The 25,755-nt window shown below is 47.6% G+C and overlaps 1 pseudogene; it reads right to left on the bottom strand.

Moving 5' to 3' along the window:
* Nucleotides 1-2,126: 2,126 nt before the first annotated feature.
* LOC135536871 (inactive ADP-ribosyltransferase arh2-like) lies at nucleotides 2,127-20,145 on the bottom strand (annotated as a pseudogene).
* Between the last annotated feature and the right edge of the window lie 5,610 nt (nucleotides 20,146-25,755).

Genomic DNA, 25,755 nt, shown 5'->3' on the forward strand with positions numbered 1-25,755 from the left:
TATAACCTCTACCATCTCTGTACTATAACCTCTACCATCTCTGTACTATAACCTCAACCATCTCTGTACTGTAACCTCAACCATCTCTGTACTGTAACCTCAACCATCTCTGTACTACTATATCCTCTACCATCTCTGTACTATAACCTCTACCATCTCTGTACTATAACCTCTACCATCTCTGTACTATAACATCTCTGTACTATAACAACCTCTACCATCTCTGTACTATAACCTCTACCATCTCTGTACTATAACCTCTACCATCTCTGTACTACTATAACCTGATCTATAGTAGTACCTGATCTATAACAGGTTGATCTGTAAGAGGGACTGTTTAGTTGATGTGTTGTTGATGTGTAGCAGGGACTGTTTAGTTGATCTATAACAGGTTGATCTGTAGCAGGGACAGTTTAGTTGGTCTGTAACAGGGACTGTTTAGTTGATCTTATAACAGGTTGATCTGTAGCAGGGACTGTTTAGTTGGTGTGTAACAGGGACTGTTTAGTTGATCTATAACAGGTTGATCTGTAACAGGGACTGTTTAGTTGGTCTGTAACAGGGACTGTTTAGTTGATCTATAACAGGTTGATCTGTAGCAGGGACTGTTTAGTTGGTCTGTAACAGGGACTGTTTAGTTGATCTATAACAGGTTGATCTGTAACAGGGACTGTTTAGTTGATCTATAACAGGTTGATCTGTAACAGGGACTGTTTAGTTGGTCTGTAACAGGGACTGTTTAGTTGATCTATAACAGGTTGATCTGTAGCAGGGACTGTTTAGTTGATCTATAACAGGTTGATCTGTAACAGGGACTGTTTAGTTGGTCTGTAACAGGGACTGTTTAGTTGATCTATAACAGGTTGATCTGTAACAGGGACTGTTTAGTTGATCTATAACAGGTTGATCTGTAACAGGGACTGTTTAGTTGATCTGTAGCAGGGACTGTTTAGTTGATTTGTAACAGGGAGGTGGGGGGTAAGTAGAGAAGAGAGAGAAACAGACTATTGCATAGTTTCCTAGGAACGGTGGAATGGTGGTTTCTAGGGTCCTGGTACAGTGAGGTGTCCCAATTATCTCTCCTTCCTCCCAGAGTGTGCACTTGTTCACTTCCCTTCACTGATTTGAAAGGAAATGACTGGTATAAGAAATATGGTGGACAGAATATGGTGGTGGAGTGCACACTTCAGCAGAAAGGAGATATTATTGGGACACGTCACCGGTGTTAGTTAGGATTGACCTCTGACCTCTACAGCATTATAAAGACAGTAGCAAAGAGAGACGCGGACCTCAGAGGTAATATATAGATATCCACTTTAATCTGGTAATAACACGATTATTATCATGACACTCGTGGTGAATCCACAGCAGACAATAATAAACCAAAACATGAGACGAGTGCAAATAACAGACTAAGAGTGGATCCCAAATAGCACTACCTTTGACCTGGGCACATAGGGTTCGGGTCAAAAGTAGTGCACTATATAGGGAACATATACAATATGGGGGGGGGGGGGGGAACAGACTAATAACAAGCCTGTAAGTTTAAATCACATTTACACAGGACCGTCTTCTTTGTCTCCAATCACATGTTTTAAACCCAGGACTGGTGTGTGTACAGTAGGTAGGGATGTTAGTTGATCCACGTTCATCTATAGCTGAGAACACCTGGGGCCTCTGGAATCTATGGAATTGTTACATCACAGATCCGGTTTCAGAGTTCCGATTCTGATTCTGATTCAGTTCCACATGAATGACAAAACCCTTTATGGAACAGGAAAGGAACTATTCCAGAGACCCCAGCAGGGGGAGAGAGAGAGAGAGGAGGGTACAGGCCGGGCTCGGGGGGCTGTAGTGCTGTGGGATAGGTAGGTAGCAGAGGAGGCTGGTAGGAGGAGATATAGAAGGACAGGCTCATTGTAATGGCTGGAATGGAATAAATGGAGCAGTATCAAGCATATGTATTCCCCTTTATCCATTACAATGAGCCGTCTTCCTGTAGCTCCTCCCACCAGCCTCCACTTGGTAGGTAGGTAGGTGAGCAGCCAGTAGCCAGCCATGGTGGAGTCATTCATGTGTAGTTCCTATGTCGGCCAGAAGAGGGCGGTGTGGGCAGGGTGGTGGTGTTACTTCTCTGTGCTCCTCTCTGCGGAGGCTGCCTTGTACAGTTCGGCTCCGAGCTCCTCCAGCCGCGTGCAGCCCTTCAGGGACCTGGGACAGGCCGAACAGGAGACCGTACAGACAGCCTGCTATCAGCCCAGTGGCACTGCTCTCCCCTGGGGGACACAATGACTTGGTCAGAGAAGATACTAATGGCAAGGACACACAACATACAACACACACACACAAATAAATATACAAACACAACAAGAACACACACACACACTTACCTACACAACTCTTATATAAACTACTTACACAGACAACAAACCAATGCACACACACACACACACACACACACACAGCCCACCTCCGTGGAACATGGCGCGGCGGCAGAGCTGGGTCCAGTCGGAGCCTGAGGCCAGGAGAGCATCGTAGGCTATCATGGGAGCATCATGACCCCTCCGTCCAGCCCGGCCCTCTGAGCTCCAGCGCTTATACACCTGTAGAGAGGAGAACACACCTGAGTTAAATACTTCTACACCTGTAGAGAGGAGAACACACCTGAGTTAAATACTTCTACACCTGTAGAGAGGAGAACACACCTGAGTTAAATACTTCTACACCTGTAGAGAGGAGAACACACCTGAGTTAAATACTTCTACACCTGGAGAGAGGAGAACACACCTGAGTTAAATACTTCTACACCTGCAGAGAGGAGAACACACCTGAGTTAAATACTTCTACACCTCTAGAGAGGAGAACACACCTGAGTTAAATACTTCTACACCTGGAGAGAGGAGAACACACCTGAGTTAAATACTTCTACACCTGGAGAGAGGAGAACACACCTGAGTTAAATACTTCTACACCTGTAGAGAGGACAACACACCTGAGTTAAATACTTCTACACCTGTAGAGAGGAGAACACACCTGAGTTAAATACTTCTACACCTGGAGAGAGGAGAACACACCTGAGTTAAATACTTCTACACCTGGAGAGAGGAGAACACACCTGAGTTAAATACTTCTACACCTGTAGAGAGGAGAACACACCTGAGTTAAATACTTCTACACCTGGAGAGAGGAGAACACACCTGAGTTAAATACTTCTACACCTGTAGAGAGTAGGACACACCTGAGTTAAATACTTCTACACCTGTAGAGAGGACAACATACCGGAGTTAAATACTTCTACACCTGTAGAGAGGAGAACACACCTGAGTTAAATACTTCTACACCTGTAGAGAGAACACACCTGAGTTAAATACTTCTACACCTGGAGAGAGGAGAACACACCTGAGTTAAATACTTCTACACCTGGAGAGAGGAGAACACACCTGAGTTAAATACTTCTACACCTGCAGAGAGGAGAACACACCTGAGTTAAATACTTCTACACCTCTAGAGAGGAGAACACACCTGAGTTAAATACTTCTACACCTGAGAGAGGAGAACACACCTGAGTTAAATACTTCTACACCTGAGAGAGGAGAACACACCTGAGTTAAATACTTCTACACCTGCAGAGAGGACAACACACCTGAGTTAAATACTTCTACACCTGCAGAGAGGACAACACACCTGAGTTAAATACTTCTACACCTGCAGAGAGGACAACACACCTGAGTTAAATACTTCTACACCTGTAGAGAGAAGACAACACACCTGAGTTAAATACTTCTACACCTGTAGAGAGACAACACACCTGAGTTAAATACTTCTACACCTGTGAACACACCTGAGTTAAATACTTCTACACCTGGAGAGAGGAGAACACACCTGAGTTAAATACTTCTACACCTGGAGAGGAGAACACACCTGAGTTAAATACTTCTACACCTGCAGAGAGGAGAACACACCTGAGTTAAATACTTCTACACCTCTAGAGAGGAGAACACACCTGAGTTAAATACTTCTACACCTGGAGAGAGGAGAACACACCTGAGTTAAATACTTCTACACCTGGAGAGAGGAGAACACACCTGAGTTAAATACTTCTACACCTGCAGAGAGGACAACACACCTGAGTTAAATACTTCTACACCTGCAGAGAGGACAACACACCTGAGTTAAATACTTCTACACCTGCAGAGAGGACAACACACCTGAGTTAAATACTTCTACACCTGTAGAGAGAAGAACACACCTGAGTTAAATACTTCTACACCTGTAGAGAGGACAACACACCTGAGTTAAATACTTCTACACCTGTAGAGAACACACCTGAGTTAAATACTTCTACACCTGGAGAGAGGAGAACACACCTGAGTTAAATACTTCTACACCTGGAGAGAGGAGAACACACCTGAGTTAAATACTTCTACACCTGCAGAGAGGAGAACACACCTGAGTTAAATACTTCTACACCTCTAGAGAGGAGAACACACCTGAGTTAAATACTTCTACACCTGGAGAGAGGAGAACACACCTGAGTTAAATACTTCTACACCTGAGAGAGGAGAACACACCTGAGTTAAATACTTCTACACCTGCAGAGAGGACAACACACCTGAGTTAAATACTTCTACACCTGCAGAGAGGACAACACACCTGAGTTAAATACTTCTACACCTGCAGAGAGGACAACACACCTGAGTTAAATACTTCTACACCTGTAGAGAGAAGAACACACCTGAGTTAAATACTTCTACACCTGTAGAGAGGACAACACACCTGAGTTAAATACTTCTACACCTGTAGAGAGGAGAACACACCTGAGTTAAATACTTCTACACCTGGAGAGAGGAGAACACACCTGAGTTAAATACTTCTACACCTGGAGAGAGGAGAACACACCTGAGTTAAATACTTCTACACCTGTAGAGAGGAGAACACACCTGAGTTAAATACTTCTACACCTGGAGAGAGGAGAACACACCTGAGTTAAATACTTCTACACCTGTAGAGAGTAGGACACACCTGAGTTAAATACTTCTACACCTGTAGAGAGGACAACATACCGGAGTTAAATACTTCTACACCTGTAGAGAGGAGAACACACCTGAGTTAAATACTTCTACACCTGTAGAGAGAACACACCTGAGTTAAATACTTCTACACCTGGAGAGAGGAGAACACACCTGAGTTAAATACTTCTACACCTGGAGAGAGGAGAACACACCTGAGTTAAATACTTCTACACCTGCAGAGAGGAGAACACACCTGAGTTAAATACTTCTACACCTCTAGAGAGGAGAACACACCTGAGTTAAATACTTCTACACCTGGAGAGAGGAGAACACACCTGAGTTAAATACTTCTACACCTGAGAGAGGAGAACACACCTGAGTTAAATACTTCTACACCTGCAGAGAGGACAACACACCTGAGTTAAATACTTCTACACCTGCAGAGAGGACAACACACCTGAGTTAAATACTTCTACACCTGCAGAGAGGACAACACACCTGAGTTAAATACTTCTACACCTGTAGAGAGAAGAACACACCTGAGTTAAATACTTCTACACCTGTAGAGAGGACAACACACCTGAGTTAAATACTTCTACACCTGTAGAGAGGAGAACACACCTGAGTTAAATACTTCTACACCTGGAGAGAGGAGAACACACCTGAGTTAAATACTTCTACACCTGGAGAGAGGAGAACACACCTGAGTTAAATACTTCTACACCTGTAGAGAGGAGAACACACCTGAGTTAAATACTTCTACACCTGGAGAGAGGAGAACACACCTGAGTTAAATACTTCTACACCTGTAGAGAGTAGGACACACCTGAGTTAAATACTTCTACACCTGTAGAGAGGACAACATACCGGAGTTAAATACTTCTACACCTGCAGAGAGGACAACACACCTGAGTTAAATACTTCTACACCTGCAGAGAGGACAACACACCTGAGTTAAATACTTCTACACCTGTAGAGAGGAGAACACACCTGAGTTAAATACTTCTACACCTGTCGAGAGAAGAACACACCTGAGTTAAATACTTCTACACCTGTAGAGAGGAGAACACACCTGAGTTAAATACTTCTACACCTGTAGAGAGAAGAACACACCTGAGTTAAATACTTCTACACCTGTAGAGAGGAGAACACACCTGAGTTAAATACTTCTACACCTGTAGAGAGGACAACACACCTGAGTTAAATACTTCTACACCTGGAGAGAGGAGAACACACCTGAGTTAAATACTTCTACACCTGTAGAGAGGAGAACACACCTGAGTTAAATACTTCTACACCTGGAGAGAGGAGAACACACCTGAGTTAAATACTTCTACACCTGGAGAGAGGAGAACACACCTGAGTTAAATACTTCTACACCTGTAGAGAGGAGAACACACCTGAGTTAAATACTTCTACACCTGCAGAGAGGAGAACACACCTGAGTTAAATACTTCTACACCTGTAGAGAGGACAACACACCTGAGTTAAATACTTCTACACCTGCAGAGAGGACAACACACCTGAGTTAAATACTTCTACACCTGCAGAGAGGACAACACACCTGAGTTAAATACTTCTACACCTGCAGAGAGGACAACACACCTGAGTTAAATACTTCTACACCTGCAGAGAGGACAACACACCTGAGTTAAATACTTCTACACCTGCAGAGAGGACAACACACCTGAGTTAAATACTTCTACACCTGTAGAGAGAAGAACACACCTGAGTTAAATACTTCTACACCTGTAGAGAGGACAACACACCTGAGTTAAATACTTCTACACCTGTAGAGAGGAGAACACACCTGAGTTAAATACTTCTACACCTGGAGAGAGGAGAACACACCTGAGTTAAATACTTCTACACCTGTAGAGAGGAGAACACACCTGAGTTAAATACTTCTACACCTGCAGAGAGGACAACACACCTGAGTTAAATACTTCTACACCTGTAGAGAGAAGAACACACCTGAGTTAAATACTTCTACACCTGTAGAGAGGACAACACACCTGAGTTAAATACTTCTACACCTCTAGAGAGGAGAACACACCTGAGTTAAATACTTCTACACCTGGAGAGAGGAGAACACACCTGAGTTAAATACTTCTACACCTGTAGAGAGGAGAACACACCTGAGTTAAATACTTCTACACCTGTAGAGAGGAGAACACACCTGAGTTAAATACTTCTACACCTGTAGAGAGGAGAACATACCTGAGTTAAATACTTCTACACCTGTAGAGAGGAGAACACACCTGAGTTAAATACTTCTACACCTGTAGAGAGGAGAACACACCTGAGTTAAATACTTCTACACCTGTAGAGAGGAGAACACACCTGAGTTAAATACTTCTACACCTGTAGAGAGGAGAACACACCTGAGTTAAATACTTCTACACCTGTAGAGAGGACAACACACCGGAGTTAAATACTTCTACACCTGCAGAGAGGACAACACACCTGAGTTAAATACTTCTACACCTGCAGAGAGGACAACACACCTGAGTTAAATACTTCTACACCTGCAGAGAGGACAACACACCTGAGTTAAATACTTCTACACCTGTAGAGAGGACAACACACCTGAGTTAAATACTTCTACACCTGTAGAGAGGAGAACACACCTGAGTTAAATACTTCTACACCTGCAGAGAGGACAACACACCTGAGTTAAATACTTCTACACCTGTAGAGAGAAGAACACACCTGAGTTAAATACTTCTACACCTGTAGAGAGGACAACACACCTGAGTTAAATACTTCTACACCTGTAGAGAGGAGAACACACCTGAGTTAAATACTTCTACACCTGGAGAGAGGAGAACACACCTGAGTTAAATACTTCTACACCTGTAGAGAGGAGAACACACCTGAGTTAAATACTTCTACACCTGCAGAGAGGACAACACACCTGAGTTAAATACTTCTACACCTGTAGAGAGAAGAACACACCTGAGTTAAATACTTCTACACCTGTAGAGAGGACAACACACCTGAGTTAAATACTTCTACACCTCTAGAGAGGAGAACACACCTGAGTTAAATACTTCTACACCTGGAGAGAGGAGAACACACCTGAGTTAAATACTTCTACACCTGTAGAGAGGAGAACACACCTGAGTTAAATACTTCTACACCTGTAGAGAGGAGAACACACCTGAGTTAAATACTTCTACACCTGTAGAGAGGAGAACATACCTGAGTTAAATACTTCTACACCTGTAGAGAGGAGAACACACCTGAGTTAAATACTTCTACACCTGTAGAGAGGAGAACACACCTGAGTTAAATACTTCTACACCTGTAGAGAGGAGAACACACCTGAGTTAAATACTTCTACACCTGTAGAGAGGAGAACACACCTGAGTTAAATACTTCTACACCTGTAGAGAGGACAACACACCGGAGTTAAATACTTCTACACCTGCAGAGAGGACAACACACCTGAGTTAAATACTTCTACACCTGTAGAGAGGACAACACACCTGAGTTAAATACATCTGTTAAATATCTTTACATATCCAGTTTGCCAGGTAGAATGGAACCAATGAATGACCTTGTCTGTTTCCTCAGCGTTGTAGGTGTCAGGAAACAGGGGCTTGTTCTGCCCCTCCTCCTCCACGCCTCTCTCCTCCAGGTAGAACTGCCACTTAGCTGAAGTAGAACCACTTCTCCTGGTACTCTGCAGTGGACACAACATACACCACCATTTAATCACACACACACAGTCTATTTTTCACACACACACACACACACACACACACACACACACACACACACCTGCCATGTGGCGTATGGTCTTCTTACAGTACTCCTCGGCCTTGGGGATGACCTTCATGAGGTCGCGACCCCAGGTCACCAGCGGTTTGCCCTGCACCGCGTACGATGCAAACAGAGCCGTGGTCAGAGAGCCCAGGAAACCTGTTGGAATCAGACAGGCCACTATTATGTCATTGTAGATGGTAATACCAGGTAAACCCAGTGAACCTGTTCCCAGACCTGTTGGAATCAGACAGGTCACTATTATGTCATTATAGATGGTAATACCAGGTAAACCCAGTGAACCTGTTCCCAGACCTGTTGGAATCAGACAGGTCACTATTATGTCATTGTAGATGGTAATACCAGGTAAACCCAGTGAACCTGTTCCCAGACCTGTTGGAATCAGACAGGTCACTATTATGTCATTATAGATGGTAATACCAGGTAAACCCAGTGAACCTGCTCCCAGACCTGTTGGAATCAGCCAGGTCACTATTATGTCATTATAGATGGTAATACCAGGTAAACCCGGGGAACCTGTTCCCAGACCTGTTGGAATCAGCCAGGCCACTATTATGTCATTATAGATGGTAATACCAGGTAAACCCAGTGAACCTGTTCCCAGACCTGTTGGAATCAGCCAGGTCACTATTATGTCATTATAGATGGTAATACCAGGTAAACCCGGGGAACCTGTTCCCAGACCTGTTGGAATCAGACAGGCCACTATTATGTCATTATAGATGGTAATACCAGGTAAACCCAGTGAACCTGTTCCCAGACCTGTTGGAATCAGACAGGTCACTATTATGTCATTACAGATGGTAATACCAGGTAAACCCGGGGAACCTGTTCCCAGACCTGTTGGAATCAGACAGGTCACTATTATGTCATTATAGATGGTAATACCAGGTAAACCCAGTGAACCTGTTCCCAGACCTGTTGGAATCAGACAGGTCACTATTATGTCATTATAGATGGTAATACCAGGTAAACCCGGGGAACCTGTTCCCAGACCTGTTGGAATCAGCCAGGTCACTATTATGTCATTATAGATGGTAATACCAGGTAAACCCAGTGAACCTGCTCCCAGACCTGTTGCTGTTGTCTTGCCTATAGGAGTTGGTAAGACACTAACCTCGTCCCCAGGCTAATCACTAGAGCAAGACAGCACAAACAGATGTGGGACCAGGCTAGTTAAATAGCAGGCTATACTATAATGTCTAGCCCATGGTACCTGTAGGGTGGTTGTGGGTCATGGTACCTGTAAGGTGGTTGTGGGTCATGGTACCTGTAGGGTGGTTGTGGGTCATGGTACCTGTAGGGTGGTTGTGGGTCATGGTACCTGTAGGGTGGTTGTGGGTCATGGTATATGGTACCTGTAGGGTGGTTGTGGGTCATGGTATATGGTACCTGTAGGGTGGTTGTGGGTCATGGTACCTGTAGGGTGGTTGTGGGTCATGGTACCTGTAGGGTGGTTGTGGGTCATGGTACCTGTAGGGTGGTTGTGGGTCATGGTACCTGTAGGGTGGTTGTGGGTCATGGTACCTGTAGGGTGGTTGTGGGTCATGGTACCTGTAGGGTGGTTGTGGGTCATGGTACCTGTAGGGTGATTCTGGGTCATGGTGTATGGTACCTGTAGGGTGGTTGTGGGTCATGGTGTATGGTACCTGTAGGGTGGTTGTGGGTCATGGTACCTGTAGGGTGGTTGTGGGTCATGGTACCTGTAGGGTGGTTGTGGGTCATGGTACCTGTAGGGTGGTTGTGGGTCATGGTACCTGTAGGGTGGTTGTGGGTCATGGTACCTGTAGGGTGGTTGTGGGTCATGGTACCTGTAGGGTGGTAGGGTGGGTCATGGTGTATGGTACCTGTAGGGTGGTTGTGGGTCATGGTACCTGTAGGGTGGTTGTGGGTCATGGTACCTGTAGGGTGGTTGTGGGTCATGGTGTATGGTACCTGTAGGGTGGTTGTGGGTCATGGTACCTGTAGGGTGGTTGTGGGTCATGGTATATGGTACCTGTAGGGTGGTTGTGGGTCATGGTATATGGTACCTGTAGGGTGGTTGTGGGTCATGGTGTATGGTACCTGTAGGGTGGTTGTGGGTCATGGTACCTGTAGGGTGGTTGTGGGTCATGGTGTATGGTACCTGTAGGGTGGTTGTGGGTCATGGTACCTGTAGGGTGGTTGTAGGTCATGGTACCTGTAGGGTGGTTGTGGGTCATGATGTATGGTACCTGTAGGGTGATTGTGGGTCATGGTACCTGTAGGGTGGTTGTGGGTCATGATGTATGGTACCTGTAGGGTGGTTGTGGGTCATGGTGTATGGTACCTGTAGGGTGGTTGTGGGTCATGGTGTATGGTACCTGTAGGGTGGTTGTGGGTCATGGTGTATGGTACCTGTAGGGTGGTTGTGGGTCATGGTACCTGTAGGGTGGTTGTGGGTCATGGTGTATGGTACCTGTAGGGTGATTGTGGGTCATGGTACCTGTAGGGTGGTTGTGGGTCATGATGTATGGTACCTGTAGGGTGGTTGTGGGTCATGGTGTATGGTACCTGTAGGGTGGTTGTGGGTCATGGTACCTGTAGGGTGGTTGTGGGTCATGGTGTATGGTACCTGTAGGGTGGTTGTGGGTCATGGTGTATGGTACCTGTAGGGTGGTTGTGGGTCATGGTACCTGTAGGGTGGTTGTGGGTCATGGTGTATGGTACCTGTAGGGTGGTTGTGGGTCATGGTACCTGTAGGGTGGTTGTGGGTCATGGTACCTGTAGGGTGGTTGTGGGTCATGGTGTATGGTACCTGTAGGGTGGTTGTGGGTCATGGTGTATGGTACCTGTAGGGTGGTTGTGGGTCATGGTACCTGTAGGGTGGTTGTGGGTCATGGTACCTGTAGGGTGGTCGTGGGTCATGGTATATGGTACCTGTAGGGTGGTTGTGGGTCATGGTGTATGGTACCTGTAGGGTGGTTGTGGGTCATGCGCCCCATCTCAATGCTGACCTCCACTAGGTTGTCTAGCCTCTCAGGCTGCCAGTACTTCATCCCCACACACATGGCCTTGGTGGCTGCTCCAAACCCAGAACCTGGAGAGAACCCGTCAGAACAATGACCACATGGAGAGAACCCACCAGAACAACGACCACATGGAGAGAACCCGTCAGAACAATGACCACATGGAGAGAACCCACCAGAACATTGACCACATGGAGAGAACCCATCAGAACAATGACCACATGGTGAGACAAAGAGAGAGACTGCACATGTGCAGGTTGAACTGAACCCTACTAAACCATGTCACCATCAGACCTCACACATCTGTTGTGACCTCTGACCTTTCTCATTGAAGGGCGTGTGCCAGGCAAGCAGGAAGTTGTTGGGTTTGAGGTGAGCACATCCCTCCACGGTGGCTGGTTCAGGGGGGCGACCCTGGAGAGACGCCATGGCCTCAACATACACCCTGACCAGCTCCCTAGAGGTCCTCCAAACACCAGTAGTCTAGAGGTCCTCCAAACACCAGTAGTCTGGAACAACACAGAACACATCACCGTTTACACACAGCGTAGTTAACACACCACGGTTTACACACAGCGTAGTTAACACACCACCGTTTACACACAGCGTAGTTAACACACCACCATTTACACACAGCGTAGTTAACACACCACCGTTTACACACAGCGTAGTTAACGCACCACAGTTAACACACCACTGTTTACACACAGCGTAGTTAACACACCACAGTTTACACACAGCGTAGTTAACGCACCACCGTTTACACACAGCGTAGTTAACCCCCACAATTAACGCACCACAGTTAACACACCACAGTTTACACACAGCGTAGTTAACACACCACCATTTACACACAGCGTAGTTAACTCACCACAGTTTACACACAGTGTAGTTTACACACCACAGTTAACACACCACAGTTTACACACAGTGTAGGTAACGCACCACCATATACACACAGCGTAGTTAACGCACCACAGTTTACACACAGCGTAGTTAACACACAGCGTAGTTAACGCACCACAGTTTACACACAGCGTAGTTAACACACAGCGTAGTTAACACACCACAGTTTACACACAGCGTAGTTTACACACAGCGTAGTTTACACACAGCGTAGTTTACACACAGCGTAGTTAACACACCACCGTTTACACACAGCGTAGTTAACACACCAGTTTACACACAGCGTAGTTAACACACAGCGTAGTTAACACACCACAGTTTACACACAGCGTAGTTAACGCACCACAGTTTACACACAGCGTAGTTAACACACAGCGTAGTTAACACACCACCGTTTACACACAGCGTAGTTAACACACCACAGTTTACACAACAACACAGTAAACAACTGCAAATTGATCAGTCTGGAAGCTTGTCATTAAATACACTCGCAAAGGGCCAACTATGCTGCACACTGTGAAAAGTTAACATACATACATTCTCTCCGCCTCTCCCTCTCTCTCACACACACACACACACACACACACACACACACACACACACACACACACACACACACACACACAGAGTGGTTGGGAGTCAGACACTGTCTGTCCGTGGGGGCTGTGGCATGTTTGACGTACCAGCCAGATGAGAGTCTATGTTTAGATGTTCAGCCTGCTGTGCTTAGATTATACCATGTGATCTGCTGGGGGGGGGGGGGCTCACACGTGTGAGTCATGGGTTTGTGCATATCCTTTTGTGTGTGTCATTTGTGTGGTGTGTGTGTGTGTGTCATTGTCACCTCTGATTCAGGAGCAGAGGGCTTTGGGCTCAGGGACTCAGGATACACACCCAGGACAGGGAGGAACCAGGGAGACAGGTGTCAGGGAGAGAGGGCGAGAGGGTGGGCCCAGGGGTGGGCCCAGACGGGTGTCAGGGAGAGAGGGGTGGGCCCAGACGGGTGTCAGGGAGAGAGGGGTGGGCCCAGACGGGTGTCAGGGAGAGAGGGGTGGGCTGTTCCAGTCAGTGTGAGAGTAAAGAAGAGGAGTGTCAGTGGTGGAGTATTTCTGGTGTCAAAGTATCTGAATGAAAATCATTCCTTCCATCATTTCTCATCCTAGTTTACCAGACAAGACAAGCGGTGTGAATACCCTTCACTACACCGTCTACCTCCAAAATAGAACCCTATTCTCTATACCGTCTACCTCCTAAATAGAACCCTATTCTGTACACTGTCTACCTCCTAAATAGAACCCTATTCTGTACACCGTCTACCTCCTAAATAGAACCCTATTCTCTACACTGTCTACCTCTTAAATAGAACCATATTCTCTACACTGTCTACCTCCTAAATAGAACCCTATTCTGTACACTGTCTACCTCTTAAATAGAACCCTATTCTCTACACTGTCTACCTCCTAAATAGAACCCTATTCTGTACACGTCTACCTCTTAAATAGAACCCTATTCTCTACACCGTCTACCTCTTAAATAGAACCCTATTCTCTACACCGTCTACCTCTTAAATAGAACCCTATTCTCTACACCGTCTACCTCTTAAATAGAACCCTATTCTCTACACTGTCTACCTCTTAAATAGAACCCTATTCTCTACACCGTCTACCTCTTAAATAGAACCCTATTCTCTACACCGTCTACCTCTTAAATAGAACCCTATTCTCTACACTGTCTACCTCCTAAATAGAACCCTATTCTGTACACTGTCTACCTCTTAAATAGAACCCTATTCTCTACACTGTCTACCTCCTAAATAGAACCCTATTCTGTACACGTCTACCTCTTAAATAGAACCCTATTCTCTACACCGTCTACCTCTTAAATAGAACCCTATTCTGTACACTGTCTACCTCTTAAATAGAACCCTATTCTCTACACTGTCTACCTCCTAAATAGAACCCTATTCTGTACACTGTCTACCTCTTAAATAGAACCCTATTCTCTACACTGTCTACCTCCTAAATAGAACCCTATTCTGTACACGTCTACCTCTTAAATAGAACCCTATTCTCTACACCGTCTACCTCTTAAATAGAACCCTATTCTGTACACTGTCTACCTCTTAAATAGAACCCTATTCTCTACACTGTCTACCTCTTAAATAGAACCCTATTCTGTACACTGTCTACCTCTTAAATAGAACCCTATTCTCTACACCGTCTACCTCCTAAATAGAACCCTATTCTGTACACTGTCTACCTCCTAAATAGAAACCAATTCTGTACACCGTCTACCTCCTAAATAGAAACCAATTCTGTACACCGTCTACCTCCTAAATATAACCCTATTCTGTACACTGTCTACCTCCTAAATAGAACCCAATTCACTACACTGTCTACCTCCTAAATAGAACCCTATTCTGTACACTGTCTACCTCCTAAATATAACCCTATTCTGTACACTGTCTACCTCCTAAATAGAACCCAATTCACTACACTGTCTACCTCCTAAATAGAACCCTATTCTCTACACCGTCTACCTCCTAAATAGAACCCTATTCACTGCACCGTCTACCTCCTAAATAGAACCCTATTCTCTACACTGTCTACCTCTTAAATAGAACCCTATTCTCTACACTGTCTACCTTCTAAATATAACCCTATTCTCTACCTCCTAAATAGAACCCTATTCTCTACCTCCTAAATAGAACCCTATTCTCTACACTGTCTGGCTCCTAAATGGCACCCTCTATTATAGTGCATTACTTCTGACCAGGGCCCATGTGGCTCGGGTCAAACGTAGTGCACCATGTGGAATAGGCCCCAGTCAGAAATAGTGGACTATGGGAAAAGGGTGCCAGTTGGAACAGAACCTGTGTTTAGAACCAGTTGCCTGCAATCTAACCGGTCATGTCTTGATGTACCATCTCTGAAGCCCGTTCCCCTTGTTCCAGGACAATTGTTCCTATCCGTCTCGTTTTCATGGTCCTTCGAGCCGGATAGGGTTTGTGTACATCCCTACTTTATCAAGGAGGGGTTTGATGTTGTGTACCTGTTGCTGTTTGACCTATGCTTAGTTACACATCCGGTTTGATCTTCACAAAGCATCTCAAAGTAAGAGCACTGGTCTAGGACCATTTCTCCATGTTAGGTCATAATGAATAAGATAACATGGACAGATAACATCCTTCTCTGGGATGCTTTAAAAATACATGCCCAGAATCACTGTTCTCGTGATACGTAGGCCGACCTTAGCTGTAATAGAGGCCTATACTTGCGTGGGCCAAGAAATACATTGACAGCCCCCTCTTCTCTCTGTCCCTGTGGTATATGGATCAGGGACAGTGTGTATTAAGCGTTTCAGAGTAGGAGTGCTGATCTAGGATCATTTCCTATCTGTCCATTCATTATAATCTAACAAGGAACATGGATACCACATCAGTACTCCTACTCTCAGATGTTTAGTGAATATGGACCCAGATCAGAGTTTATAACCTAGGCCTTTACCTGCGTGGGCCTAGACTAGATAAACTGAAATCTTCCTCCCCCTCTCCACCTCCTCTCTCCTCCTCTCCACTCCTCCCCTCCCCCTCACCTCTCCCCACCTCCTCCTCTCCTCCTCTCCTCCCTCATCCCCCCCCTCTCCTCTCCTCCCTCCTCCTGTCCTCATCCTCCTCTCCTCCCTCATCCTCCCCCCTCTCCTCTCCTCCCTCCTCCTGTCCTCCTCCTCCTCTCTCCCCTCCTCTCTCCTCCTCTCCACTCCTCCCCTCCCCCTCACCTCTCCCCACCTCCTCCCTCTCCTCCCTCATCTCCCCCCACCTCCTCCTCTCCTCTCTCCTCCCTCATCTCCCCCTCCCTCCTCCCTCCTCCTGTCCTCATCCTCCCCTCATCCCTCCCCCTCCTCCCTCCTCCCCCCTCCTCCTCCTCCCCTCTCCACCTCCTCTCCTCCCCCCTCCCCCTCACCTCCCTCCCCACCTCCCTCCTCTCCTCCTCTCATCTCCCCCTCCCTCTCCTCCCTCCTCCTGTCCTCCTCTTCCCCCCTCACCACCTCCTCCTCTCCTCCTCTCCCTCTCTCCTCCTCTCCCCCTCCTCCTCTCCCTCTCCCCTCCCCTCCTCACCTCCTCCTCTCCTCTCCCCACCTCCTCCTCTCCTCTCTATGATCTGTGCTATAGATCAGATCTGTATTGTTTGGTTCCAGCCCCTGTCAGTGATTCATGGTGGTTTTCTGGCCTGACTTGGAGAGAGTCCCAAATTACACCCTATTCCTTATATAGTGCACTACATTTCCAGAGTCTTATGGAGTGTGAGCCTGGTCTAAAGTAGTGCACTACATAGGGAATAGGGAGCCATTTGGGACACCTCCCAGGCTGGGTTGTTGGAATGCAGCTAAGCAGTAGGCTTATCCGTAAGGCTGTCATCTCTCTACAGGAGCACTGCTGGCTTTGAACACCATCCACCGGCCAAATACCATACAGGATCACCAAGGGGGAGAGCGACTGTGATGAGACCTGGTCCCTCTATTGTTCTGCTCTGCCCGAGGACGGGCTCATGTTCTCCTCCCTAGTTCTATTTTGGACTTATCTGATCTGGCAGCTCCACACGTCCAGGCCAGCGGTTGCTAGGCGACGTGTGTGTTGTCCCGTCAGGCTGTCCACCTATAGAACTCCAGCCTGGTCCCAGATCTGTTCCTGTTGTCTTGCTAACTCCCAGTTGTGTAAAGTACTTCAAGTAAAAAAAATACTTGAAAGTACTACTTAAGTAGTCTGTACTTTAATTTACTATTTATATTTTTGTCAACTTTTACTTCACTTACATTCCTAAAGGAAATTATTTACTTTTTACGCCTTACATTTTGAATGTTTATCATGACAGAAAAATTGTCTAATTCACACACATCCCTACTGCCTCTGATATTTCAGCAAATACATTTATTTTTGAAACTGAAGTATATTTAAAACCAAATACTTTTATACTTTTACTCAAGTAGTATTTTACTGGGTGACTTTCATTTTTACTTGAGTCATTTTCTATTAAGGCATCTTTACTTTTACTCAAGTGTGACAGTTGGGTTCTTTTCCCTCCACTATGAACTCCTCTGGTCTTGCTAATTCCATTGCCATGACCATAGGAGTTGTCAAGACAGCACAAACAGATCTGGGGACCAGGCTAGCCTCCTCTGATGAAGAGATGAAGAGTAGATGTGATGACCTGTGAAGGTGTTGGGGATTACGGCCTGCGCTGAGTCATTTCTGACTGCTATAGGGATTATGGTGTCGGCCAGGCATTGTCCGGAAGAAATATGTCCCATTGAGTGATTAGGAGTTTCCACAGACTGCTATTCTCGTCTCTCTGTAAAAGCAGACTGGACAGGTGTGTGTGTGTGATGGAGGAGATAGGAGGTTTAGGTGGGCGAGGAGAGTAAGATGGAGGAGATAGGAGGTTTAGGTGGGCGAGGAGAGTAAGATGGAGGAGACAGGAGGTTTAGGTGGGCGAGGAGAGTAAGACGGAGGAGACAGGAGGTTTAGGGGTGTGTGTGTGAGAGATGGAGGAGACAGGAGGTTTAGGTGTGTGTGTGAGATGGAGGAGACAGGAGGTTTAGGTGTGTGTGTGTGTGAGATGGAGGAGACAGGAGGTTTAGGTGTGTGTGTGTGAGAGATGGAGGAGACAGGAGGTTTAGGTGTGTGTGTGAGAGAGATCGAGGAGACAGGAGTTTTAGGTGTGTGTGTGTGAGAGAGATGGAGGAGACAGGAGGTTTAGGTGTGTGTGTGTGAGATGGAGGAGACATGAGGTTTAGGTGTATGTGTGTGAGAGATGGAGGAGACAGGAGGTTTAGGTGTATGTGTGTGAGAGATGGAGGAGACAGGAGGTTTAGGTGTGTGTGTGAGATGGAGGAGACAGGAGGTTTAGGTGTGTGTGTGTGTGAGATGGAGGAGACAGGAGGTTTAGGTGTGTGTGTGTGTGTGAGATGGAGGAGACAGGAGGTTTAGGTGTGTGTGTGTGTGAGATGGAGGAGACAGGAGGTTTAGGTGTGTGTGTGTGAGAGATGGAGGAGACAGGAGGTTTAGGTGTATGTGTGTGAGAGATGGAGGAGACAGGAGGTTTAGGTGTGTGTGTGTGTGAGATGGAGGAGACAGGAGGTTTAGGTGTGTGTGTGTGTGAGATGGAGGAGACAGGAGGTTTAGGTGTGTGTGTGTGTGAGATGGAGGAGACAGGAGGTTTAGGTGTGTGTGTGTGTGAGATGGAGGAGACAGGAGGTTTAGGTGTGTGTGTGTGTGAGATGGAGGAGACAGGAGGTTTAGGTGTGTGTGTGTGTGAGATGGAGGAGACAGGAGGTTTAGGTGGGCGAGGAGAGTGAGATGGAGGAAATATGAGGTTTAGGTGTATGTGTGTGTGAGATGGAAGAGACATGAGGTTTAGGTGTATGTGTTTGTGAGATGGAAGAGACAGGAGGTTTAGGTGTGTATGTGTGTGAGATGGCGGAGACAGGAAGTTTAGGTGTGTGTGTGTGTGAGATGGAGGAGACAGGAGGTTTAGGTGGGCGAGGAGAGTAAGTGAGTGAATGTGTCTGTGTGAATGAGAGAAACACCAAACTACTGGTGCTCTCACTGTCTCTGAGAGCTCCACAATGCATAGCAATCATTCTACTGCTATTCTATTTTAGTTCCCTTTACTAGGCTTACACTGTATCATAGAAGGTCATGAAGTGATAATATTGTTGGAACCAATGAGGAAGTACTGTATACTATACATCCCTTCTCGCATGGTCAACTAGCACCAACCCTCCATGTCCCCTAACCCTCCATGTCCCCTAACCCTCCATGTCCTCTAACCCTCCATGTCCCCTAACCCTCCAGGTCCCCTAACCCTCCATGTCCCCTAACCCTCCAGGTCCCCTAACCCTCCATGTCCCCTAACCCTCCATGTCCCCTAACCCTCCATGTCCCCTAACCCTCCAGGTCCCCTAACCCTCCAGGTCCCCTAACCCTCCATGTCCCCTAACCCTCCATGTCCCCTAACCCTCCATGTCCCCTAACCCTCCATGTCCCCTAACCCTCCAGGTCCCCTAACCCTCCAGGTCCCCTAACCCTCCAGGTCCCCTAACCCTCCAGGTCCCTAACCCTCCTCTAACCCTCCATGTCCCCTAACCCTCCATGTCCCCTACCCTCCACCCTCTATGTTCCCTAACCCCCATCTACCCATCCACCCTCCTCTAACCTCCGTGGGTATGTCCCGTCCTCACCTGTGATGAGGGCCTCAGCGGTGGTCATGTGCATCAGGGCTCCGTCGCTGAGGGGCCAGTTGTCAGGGTCCAGTTTCAGAGCCCCAAGGCCCCCAGAGAGGCCAGCTCTTCCTGGATCTGTGTCCCAGAGGGGCAGCTCTCCCAGCGGCCCTTACGGTAGCCCAGCGCGTCCCCCACCCCGCTAGGACCATCCCAGCCTGGAACTTCTCCATGAGGGTTAGGGCTCAGATGCCCACCAACCCAGACCAAAACAAAGGATGGGCTGTAATGTAGGTTTCAATAGGAAGACCGACTGACTGACGCAGCTAGAGGACACAGGCTCAGGTAGACAGTCTCTCTACGGGTTATAGAGGACACAGGCTCTCTACGGGTTATAGAGGACACAGGCTCTAGGTAGACAGTCTCTCTACCGGTTATAGAGGACACAGGCTCCAGGTAGACAGTCTCTCTACGGGTTATAGAGGACACAGGCTCCAGGTAGACAGTCTCTCTACGGGTTATAGAGGACACAGGCTCCAGGTAGACAGTCTCTCTACGGGTTATAGAGGACACAGGCTCCAGGTAGACAGTCTCTCTACGGGTTATAGAGGACACAGGCTCCAGGTAGACAGTCTCTCTACGGGTTATAGAGGACACAGGCTCCAGGTAGACAGTCTCTCTACCGGTTATAGAGGACACAGGCTCCAAGGTAGACAGTCTCTCTACCGGTTATAGAGGACACAGGCTCTAGGTAGACAGTCTCTCTACGGGTTATAGAGGACACAGGCTCTAGGTAGACAGTCTCTCTACCGGTTATAGAGGACACAGGCTCTAGGTAGACAGTCTCTCTACGGGTTATAGAGGACACAGGCTCTAGGTAGACAGTCTCTCTACCGGTTATAGAGGACACAGGCTCCAGGTAGACAGTCTCTCTACGGGTTATAGAGGACACAGGCTCCAGGTAGACAGTCTCTCTACAGGTTATAGAGGACACAGGCTCTCTACGGGTTATAGAGGACACAGGCTCTCTACGGGTTATAGAGGACACAGGCTCTCTACAGGTTATAGAGGACACAGGCTCTCTACAGGTTATAGAGGACACAGGCTCTAGGTAGACAGTCTCTCTACGGGTTATAGAGGACACAGGCTCTAGGTAGACAGTCTCTCTACGGGTTATAGAGGACACAGGCTCTAGGTAGACAGTCTCTCTACCGGTTATAGAGGACACAGGCTCTAGGTAGACAGTCTCTCTACGGGTTATAGAGGACACAGGCTCTAGGTAGACAGTCTCTCTACCGGTTATAGAGGACACAGGCTCCAGGTAGACAGTCTCTACGGGTTATAGAGGACACAGGCTCCAGGTAGACAGTCTCTCTACAGGTTATAGAGGACACAGGCTCTCTACGGGTTATAGAGGACACAGGCTCTCTACGGGTTATAGAGGACACAGGCTCTCTACAGGTTATAGAGGACACAGGCTCTCTACGGGTTATAGAGGACACAGGCTCTAGGTAGACAGTCTCTCTACGGGTTATAGAGGACACAGGCTCTAGGTAGACAGTCTCTCTACCGGTTATAGAGGACACAGGCTCCAGGTAGACAGTCTCTCTACGGGTTATAGAGGACACAGGCTCCAGGTAGACAGTCTCTACAGGTTATAGAGGACACAGGCTCTCTACGGGTTATAGAGGACACAGGCTCTCTACGGGTTATAGAGGACACAGGCTCTCTACAGGTTATAGAGGACACAGGCTCTCTACGGGTTATAGAGGACACAGGCTCTAGGTAGACAGTCTCTCTACGGGTTATAGAGGACACAGGCTCTAGGTAGACAGTCTCTACGGGTTATAGAGGACACAGGCTCTAGGTAGACAGTCTCTCTACGGGTTATAGAGGACACAGGCTCTAGGTAGACAGTCTCTCTACCGGTTATAGAGGACACAGGCTCTAGGTAGACAGTCTCTCTACGGGTTATAGAGGACACAGGCTCTAGGTAGACAGTCTCTCTACCGGTTATAGAGGACACAGGCTCCAGGTAGACAGTCTCTCTACGGGTTATAGAGGACACAGGCTCCAGGTAGACAGTCTCTCTACAGGTTATAGAGGACACAGGCTCTCTACGGGTTATAGAGGACACAGGCTCTCTACGGGTTATAGAGGACACAGGCTCTCTACAGGTTATAGAGGACACAGGCTCTCTACGGGTTATAGAGGACACAGGCTCTAGGTAGACAGTCTCTCTACGGGTTATAGAGGACACAGGCTCTAGGTAGACAGTCTCTCTACGGGTTATAGAGGACACAGGCTCTAGGTAGACAGTCTCTCTACGGGTTATAGAGGACACAGGCTCTAGGTAGACAGTCTCTCTACGGGTTATAGAGGACACAGGCTCTAGGTAGACAGTCTCTCTACGGGTTATAGAGGACACAGGCTCTAGGTAGACAGTCTCTCTACGGGTTATAGAGGACACAGGCTCTAGGTAGACAGTCTCTCTACGGGTTATAGAGGACACAGGCTCTAGGTAGACAGTCTCTCTACGGGTTATAGAGGACACAGGCTCTAGGTAGACAGTCTCTCTACGGGTTATAGAGGACACAGGCTCTAGGTAGACAGTCTCTCGACCGGTTATAGAGGACACAGGCTCTAGGTAGACAGTCTTCTACGGGTTATAGAGGACACAGGCTCTAGGTAGACAGTCTCTCTACGGGTTATAGAGGACACAGGCTCTAGGTAGACAGTCTCTCTACGGGTTATAGAGGACACAGGCTCTAGGTAGACAGTCTCTCTACGGGTTATAGAGGACACAGGCTCTAGGTAGACAGTCTCTCGACCGGTTATAGAGGACACAGGCTCTAGGTAGACAGTCTCTCGACCGGTTATAGAGGACACAGGCTCTAGGTAGACAGTCTCTCTACCGGTTATAGAGAACACAGGCTCTAGGTAGACAGTCTCTCTACCAGTTATAGAGAACACAGGCTCTAGGTAGACAGTCTCTCTACCAGTTATAGAGGACACAGGCTCTAGGTAGACAGTCTCTCTACGGGTTATAGAGGACACAGGCTCTAGGTAGACAGTCTCTCTACGGGTTATAGAGGACACAGGCTCTAGGTAGACAGTCTCTCTACCGGTTATAGAGAACACAGGCTCTAGGTAGACAGTCTCTCGACCAGTTATAGAGAACACAGGCTCTAGGTAGACAGTCTCTCTACGGGTTATAGAGGACACAGGCTCTAGGTAGACAGTCTCTCTACCGGTTATAGAGGACACAGGCTCTAGGTAGACAGTCTCTCTACGGGTTATAGAGGACACAGGCTCTAGGTAGACAGAGTCTCTCAGAAACAGTCTGACTCCCAAGACACTATAGTCCTCTTCTAGAAGCCTGAGATAGTGTTCCTCTGGTTAAACAGACAGAGCTTCTAGAAGCCTGAGATGGTGTTCCTCTGGTTAAACAGACAGAGCTTCTAGAAGCCTGAGATAGTGTTCCTCTGGTTAAACAGACAGAGCTTCTAGAAGCCTGAGATAGTGTTCCTCTGGTTAAACAGACAGAGCTTCTAGAAGCCTGAGATAGTGTTCCTCTGGTTAAACAGACAGAGCTTCTAGAAGCCTGAGATAGTGTTCCTCTGGTTAAACAGACAGAGCTTCTAGAAGCCTGAGATAGTGTTCCTCTGGTTAAACAGACAGAGCTTCTAGAAGCCTGAGATAGTGTTCCTCTGGTTAAACAGACAGAGCTTCTAGAAGCCTGAGATAGTGTTCCTCTGGTTAAACAGACAGAGCTTCTAGAAGCCTGAGATGGTGTTCCTCTGGTTAAACAGACAGAGCTTCTAGAAGCCTGAGATAGTGTTCCTCTGGTTAAACAGACAGAGCTTCTAGAAGCCTGAGATAGTGTTCCTCTGGTTAAACAGACAGAGCTTCTAGAAGCCTGAGATAGTGTTCCTCTGGTTAAACAGACAGAGTTTCTAGAAGCCTGAGATAGTGTTCCTCTGGTTAAACAGACAGAGCTTCTAGAAGCCTGAGATAGTGTTCCTCTGGTTAAACAGACAGAGCTTCTAGAAGCCTGAGATAGTGTTCCTCTGGTTAAACAGACAGAGCTTCTAGAAGCCTGAGATAGTGTTCCTCTGGTTAAACAGACAGAGCTTCTAGAAGCCTGAGAGCTTCTAGTGCCTCCTCTGGTTAAACAGACAGAGCTTCTAGAAGCCTGAGATAGTGTTCCTCTGGTTAAACAGACAGAGCTTCTAGAAGCCTGAGATAGTGTTCCTCTGGTTAAACAGACAGAGCTTCTAGAAGCCTGAGATAGTGTTCCTCTGGTTAAACAGACAGAGCTTCTAGAAGCCTGAGATAGTGTTCCTCTGGTTAAACAGACAGAGCTTCTAGAAGCCTGAGATAGTGTTCCTCTGGTTAAACAGACAGAGCTTCTAGAAGCCTGAGATAGTGTTCCTCTGGTTAAACAGACAGAGCTTCTCCTCAACCTGCTGGCAAACAAAAACAGCCCACCGTCTGTCTGGTCCACCTAGAAGGCTCTCTGACGCTGTCACTCGCTGTGTTGCTCTCTGTTCTGGTAATCCAATGGGGTGTCCTTCCTAAACTGGATGGGGACGTGCCGTGGTTGGAGCTCTCTTTTTAACTGTGAACGGTAGCAGTCCAGTTCAGTCCCCGCCCCCATAGCTCTGAGCTCATCTATCAGCCTAATCACCAGTCACTCTCTCACTCAGTCTAACACACATCTTTATCAGCAGCCTCTGTGTGTGTAGAGGCACTGGGCTGTGATCAGGTGTCTCCTAAAAAGGCAATACCCTCGTCCCCAGAACTCCAGGGCTACTGCCAGGGCTGGAGGGTTAGAGGGCTGGAGGGTTAGAAGGCTGGAGGGTTAGAGGGTTAAAGGGTTAGAGGGCTGGAGGATTAGAGGGTTAGAGGATTAGAGGGTTAGAGGGCTGGAGGATTAGAGGGTTAGAGGATTAGAGGGTTAGAGGGCTGGAGGATTAGAGGGTTAGAGGACTGGGGGTTAGAGGGCTGGGGGTTAGAGGGCTGGGGGTTAGAGGGCTGGAGGGTTAGAGGGCTGGAGGGTTAGAGGGCTGGAGGGTTAAAGGGTTAGAGGGCTGGAGGATTAGAGGGTTAGAGGGCTGGAGGGTTAGAGGGCTGGAGGGTTAGAAGGCTGGAGGGTTAGAGGGCTAGAGGGTTAGAGGGCTGGAGGGTTAGAGGGCTGGAGGGTTAGAGGGCTGGAGGGTTAGAGGGCTGGAGGGTTAGAGGGCTGGAGGATTAGAGGGTTAGAGGGCTGGAGGGTTAGAGGGCTGGAGGGTTAGAGGGTTAGAGGGCTAGAGGGCTGGAGGGCTGGAGGGCTGGAGGGTTAGAGGGCTGGAGGATTAAAGGGTTGGAGGATTAAAGGGTTGGGGGTTAGAGGGCTGGGGGGTTAGAGGGCTGGGGGGTTAGAGGGCTGGAGGGTTAGAGGGCTGGAGGGTTAGAGGGCTGGAGGATTAGAGGGTTGGAGGATTAGAGGGTTGGAGGGTTAGAGGGCTGGAGGGTTAGAGGGCTGGAGGGTTAGAGGGCTGGAGGGCTAGAAGGCTGGAGGGTTAGAAGGCTAGAGGGTTAGAAGGCTAGAGGGCTGGAGGGCTGGAGGGTTAGAGGGTTAGAGGGTTAGAGGGCTAGAGGGCTGGAGGGCTGGAGGGTTAGAGGGCTGGAGGGTTAGAGGGCTGGGGGTTAGAGGGCTGGGGGTTAGAGGGCTGGGGGTTAGAGGGCTGAAGGGTTAGAGGGCTGGAGGGTTAGAGGGCTGGAGGGTTAGAGGGCTGGAGGGTTAGAGGGCTGGAGGGTTAGAGGGCTGGAGGAAGGGAGGGTAGGAGGGTTAGAGGGCT

The sequence above is a fragment of the Oncorhynchus masou genome, unplaced genomic scaffold, assembly GCF_036934945.1.
Source record: "Oncorhynchus masou masou isolate Uvic2021 unplaced genomic scaffold, UVic_Omas_1.1 unplaced_scaffold_674, whole genome shotgun sequence".
Classification (NCBI taxonomy): Eukaryota; Metazoa; Chordata; class Actinopteri; order Salmoniformes; family Salmonidae; genus Oncorhynchus; species Oncorhynchus masou.